Raw genomic sequence first — 6,436 nt, 5'->3', positions numbered from 1 at the left:
TCAATTCAAAGCTCTAAGCGGTGACAAGTGGTCTAATAATACTGGAGAGGAATCCGGTTGTTGTATCAAGAATGCCATACTCCAAAAGAGATTTTGTTCATGGGTCAACCATGCTTCTTGTATGTCAATTTCTCCTTCTTCTACCTCGTCGTCTTCTTGCAGTAACTTCGATCTCAGAATCAAAAGGAGTTAAATCATCTGAGCCTGAACTTCGAGTTTGTATGAAACAAAGAAACTAAAACGAGAGATCAAAGACACAAGGGACAATAACCGAAGCAAAAATATATATATATATATATATATATATGCTTAGTAAAAACAAATCAGAAATAATTAGTATAATACCGTTAGTCCCCGGCAACAGCGCCAAAATTTGATAGGCGGTCACACACTTAACAAAAATAATACCTAACTAAACCTCCTAATTATGTAGTAGGGTAAGTCAGGGTCGATCCCACAGAGACTATGATTCAACTAATTAATTAGACTCAAGTAACTACTAAGCAAGTAGCCAAAACAAATAATTGAGAATCAATAACTAAATATCAAGAATGACGATTAAACTAAAAAATATGATAATCAAATACTAAAAACATCCAAGATCAAGCATTACCACGAATACAATTAATGCAATAGTTATTCTACCCCTAACATATAATTCAATTGATTAAAGAGGAAAAGTTATCCCTGAATAATACCAATGGTCTCTCCCGAGTTATCAATGGCTTCCCTAATAATAATCAAACCTACTTCCGTGAAATCATGCAAATTAAAGACCTTGAGCACATTACTCGAACTTCCTAATCATCCATTCAACTACTCCCGTGATGAATTTTAAACCCTTAATTGATTTATTTAAACCCATCAAAACCCAACTCTCGTTGCGATTAAAACAATGGATTAATAACAATACCAGTTATCGCTAATCTAGTATTGGAATGGGCACAATTAATTAAGCATATAAATTGCAATTATCGTTAAAGAATTTACAGAATTAAATAAGGCATTAATCATATTCGGGTTTCGCTAGATCTTGGAATAGGGAAACTACTCACACATATTAATGAAATCAAGAATAATAATCAATAAAGAAAACATAATTAACAATAATAAAATAAAATATTGAGAGAAGAAATCAATACTTGGAATTAATTAAGAAATCTTGAATCTTGAAAGAAAAACCCTAGAAAATAAAATGGAAAAACGTAATACCTAAAAAGAAGTCTAAAATAATATCTACAAAAGTGATAAAAGTTATAAAATAAAAGACTATTTAAAACCTATTTATATCCTAGCATAAAACTAGATATTTTTTTATCTAAATAGGTCTCTCAAACGCCACCAAAACAAGCTACCACAGGTGGGTTGTGACACGAAGAAAACCGCCACAACCAGGCTGTGGAGCGAGCTGCCTTCGCCTCTCCCTTGCTCCAATATAGACGCCCACAACCAGGTTGTGGCCAATAGATTGCACACCACAACCGAGTGGTGGAGTAGGCTGCCAAAATGCTCCATTGATGCTCCAATGGTGCTAGAAACGCTCTATATAAAGAAATATCTCGCGATTAAAATAAATTCAACGCAAATCGTGCCCTATTCCTATAAAAAAAAAAAAACAAACCTAGAAGAGCAATATCGAAATAGGAAGAATAATAGCTCAAAAATATTAGGAGAATGAAAAAAACACAATAAAACATGACCAAATATCACATATAAATCGTGTATAATATCGTGTTATCACCAAGCTCGAAGTTGCCTTCTTCCTAGACATTAAAGGTTGATAATTTCTAAGGGTGTGGTTTTGAATCTCTTTTTCAATTATTTAATTTAATTGTTTGATTTAATATGTCATTGAAGTTACTAACGCTTGTATTTTATTATTAGAAAGAGATACGAGGCATCCAAATAAGTAATTACTTTATAGAAGGCATGCTTAAATTATTTTAATTCCTAGTATCATGTTAGCATGTCTTTATGATTCCTAGAATCATGTTTAGGGTATTAACTAATATTTCAAATATCATGCATGTATCTGTGTTGCTTTCTATTTCTTCTATCATGTAAGTATCATGTTAGGGGATAAAGCTTTGGTCTTTAATGTTTAGTGACATGCTAAGATTTGTTATTAATATTGTTAATGTCATGCCTATGATCTTGCTAATATTATAATGCTTTGATGAGCTTGAGAATATTATGATGATGATGATTGTCAGTATATTATTGTTGCCGGATGTTATATTATTGTTATTACTTGATCACGCCTTTTATTCATGATTAAAGAGAATTTGTACTTGTAATCATGCTTAACAAGATAATTAATAATCTTGTTTAGGCTAATATGATTATAATTCAAGTGATCGCCGATAATATATTTGTTTGTGCATTAATATTGAATCAACATAGATAAACAGGTTTAGGATTAACCTATTAACTGAATGTTAGTCAGAAAGTGCACATGAATATGAGAAGAATAAAGTAGAGGCCTATTTACGGCGAGTTCTTTCTCTTTTAGATTGGATTCGTACCTTCATCCTCGAATTTCTAGTCATGGTTCCAGACCACTACGGAGTTAGCGATCTCATGGATCATGAAGGGGTGTAAACTTCACCCTGTGAACGGTTTACAAGTTCCTAAAACTTGTTGGCGCCTCTTTTACTCTAGATTCCTTCCCTTTGGACGCCACCATGCTTAAGTGTATGATCACAGTGGGGCTCAAGTGTGGGATGCTTGAAATATTCCCTACAATTAAATTTGTTGATTAGTTTAATAGTTTAATTTTAGCTTTAATTCTAGTTTTACCTTGCTTTTCATGTTCTTTTTATCATTTTAGTTTAGATTTTATTCTAGGGATTTGGATAAAGATTATGTTAATGAATTAAATGACTTATTGTGATTTGTATGCAATTGATTCTTGATTATTATATATGGATGATGCTTTTATGGATTAGAATCTTTCTAGTTAATTGATTATATGTTCTTAATTGTGCTTTAATTCAATTGTGCGAAAGTGAGTTGTTTGAGTGTCTAAATTCTTCCATACCTATGATCGGCTAGTTTCACGAGAGTGAATTAGTTTAGTAGGATAATTAGTATGCTTAATTGCGCGAGAGTGAGTTGAGTGTGTTGATTGTTCCTAATTAAGGTCATTTTCATCTAATTGTAATGTTGTTGTTGAATGCATTAATGTAATTGGATTTCACTTTCCCAAGTTTTTGTTGTTTTCTCTAAGTAGTGTTTTAGATGTTCCTCTCTATATCCCTCTATATCTCGACAATCCTAGTTGTCTAATTAGCATAGATTGATACGCTTAGTTTTCGTGGTTCGACCACATACTTGCCACTAACTAGCTTAGTGAAGAGTTTAGGTATCATAAATTTCTAATTTGGTTATGGTTAGTAGTCCAACGACCTACTCAACCTCCGATCAGGTGCTAGAAGAAGAAGACAAGAAGCAACAAAAACCAAAAGCCCCCCCTAGACTCAACTGCAGGACATGCCCAGCAGAAGCACTAGACAGCAGGGCAACAAGCACAAAAACCAAGAAGCAATACCAAAGAACACGGTGCAAGACATCAGCACTATAAAACACAACTACATAACAAGTAAATATCTACAGGAACAACACACCTGTAGGCTATAGAAAACAATAAATCTCTAAGAACACTAGTAGTAGACTTCTACCTTCCTGTAAATATCATATCATTCCTTTGCAGCCAAATCCGATACACTGATTCAGCAAAGCACATTCCTACCAATCTATTTTTAGATCTAGACTTCCTGCAGATTCTAGATATCCAATCCATTTCAGCATCAAACTAGTTGATTGGCCTATCATACCTAAAAACTTTTAGAACCTATTGCCATACATTTTTTACTAAAAAAGCACTCAAAAAACAAATGTTGTACATTTTCCAAGCTCTGATTGCAAAAGAAACAAACAGGATCACATCGAATGTTCCAACATTGCAGCCTGTCTTTAGTTACTAATCTGTTCCTGACAACAAGCAATGTAATAAACAGACTCTTTGGAGAAGCAAAGTTATTGCAGATAATTCCTCTCCAACTCACTTTGGGGACCTACACAGTGATGCAATGATAGATCTTCTTGATCTTGACTTGAATAATGTCATTGTTGCCGGTGAGATTTTAAATGCTATTATAATGCAGGAGGAATATTTTACATTTGCGTTTATACAACAGAGAATGAGGAAAGGCTTCCAAATGCAGGGGCCTCGTAGAAATACAAACCGTTCGCGTCACCTTTATCTTCGATCTATTCTCTAATAGTGTTTGTTGAGGGGAAATTAATTTATTATCTTTTTTGTATTTCAAATAATAATATTGTTTGTGGTTTTACAATATAGTGGTTATATGGTATTGACGAGGGGAAAACTAGGTTGTTGACTAATCCTCCCTAAGCTAAACAAAATTTATAAACACTTAACAAACCTAAATACAAGTTTAGAGGCAATTCAAGGGTCGAACCCAAAGGAACAGTCATGTTCAAGTTCTTTTAATTGGGCGCTTAAGCTAAGTCAAAATCAAAGGTGAAGAGTTAACACTAATGACGAGGGGAAAACCAGGTCATATCTAATCTTCCCTCGACAAAACTAAATTTATAAACACTTAACAAACCTAAATACGAGTATAGAGGCAAGGCAAGGGTCGAACCCATAGGTACGGTAATGTACAAATGCTTTCGATTGGGGTGCCTAAGCTAGGTCGATGCCAAAGATAAAGAGAGAAAACTAACAACTAAAAAAACAAGTAACCAAGGAAATAAAACGCTAGGAACGGGGATCAACAAGTTATCATGTAAATTGCAACAACTTGGGAAGATCATGCCAATTAAAGGTTGTGAAGACTAATGATAAGAGCTATCAATTGGAATCAAGAGCTATCTTGTAATTGTTAAGCTAGGGTTCACTATGAATAACAAACTAAGAGAATCACAATCAAAACCAATTGATAATTGAAAATCCTAAACCAATTGTTCGTGTGATTAGAAATTACAATGCAATCTAGCATAATTCTCAAGGCCTAATCGAATTACACACATGCAAACCTTCACTAATTACTTTAATCTAAACAATCAATCAACACAATTCCCAAATTAATAACAATTAATCAATCATACAAGTTTCACCCAATTACTAGCTAAACAACAACTCAAATATCTTTATCTATCAACAAACAACTAAAGAAATCAAGAATAAACAATATATCAAGAACAACTACACTAATACAGAATCAAACTTCAAAATTAAACCAAACAAACATGAAATTAAACAAAGCAATAAGGTGAGATATATAGATTTAAGATTGCTCATTGATAATAGAGAAGATCTTCAACACAATTGTTAACCTTTTATCTCTCAATCACCATTGAAATCCATCACTTTCTTTCTCTAAAACTACTCCTAATCTAGAGAGAGGAACTCCTAAACTAACCTAATCTTCCATAGAGGAGAGAGAAACTATTCTAATCTAAAGAATTTCACGTATGAAGAATAAAGAAGGCCATAAAAATATATACATAAGGAGAAAAGAAATGAAATCGCAAATAAAACCCTAAAAGTCGCGCCCTCACAAAAATCGTCCGCGCCCGCGTAGGAGAACAGAGCGCGAAGGAAGCCACGCCCGCGGCCAAAGCATGCGCTCGCGATTAACTCCCGCGCCCACGGGGTGCCCTCAGCCAACCCTCGGCAAGTTCCTGTTCGGAATTTGTGCTTTTGAGGCTGCAGCCACCCGCGCCCATGCATACAGACCCTGCGCCTGCGGCTTTAGGCAGGGATGCTGTGCGCTGGCTGCTTGGGTGCTCAACTGCTCGTTGCTGCCGAGGGCAGCTTGCTTGAGCTTCCAACTTGGCCGATCTTGGTTGCAAAGCTTCCTTGGTTTGCTTGACTTGCATGCTTGGCTTCCCGAACTTGGCTCCGTTAAATTCCTTGAATGCACTTGAGCTCCCTCCTTGATTATTAAATCCCAGGGAACTCGACATACCTATAGAACAAGTCAAGATTACGGAGAAGCGAGAGAAATAGCCGAGAAATGAATAAAACAATAAGAAAACATTAAAAGCACGCATTTCTCTTAAAAAAACAAACAAACACGCAAATCAAGAATTATTACCTAAATAAACGATATAAAATATAAAACACGAGCATACAAATACGAATAAAACCTATACTAAGAGTTCCATAAATGGCACGCATCAAATTCCCCCAAGCTAAACTTTTTCTCGTCCTCGAGCAAAACAAAATCCTACCCAAGGGAAAAATAATGAAATTTTTCACGTAAAGAAAGAAACAAGAAAACAAGAGAGGATGGGAATATACACTAACTCACTTTTGTAGGATTCATGCTAATTTTAGCAACTAAAGACGAGCCATTTAAACCCCTAGATCGCCCTAGAGGACGAGTGATGCTCTCGTAATGGT

Source organism: Chenopodium album, chromosome 9, assembly GCF_948465745.1.
Source record: "Chenopodium album chromosome 9, dcCheAlbu1.1, whole genome shotgun sequence".
Lineage (NCBI taxonomy): Eukaryota > Viridiplantae > Streptophyta > Magnoliopsida > Caryophyllales > Amaranthaceae > Chenopodium > Chenopodium album.
The sequence above is the reverse complement of the archived record's forward strand: the minus strand, read 5'-3'. Positions refer to the sequence as shown.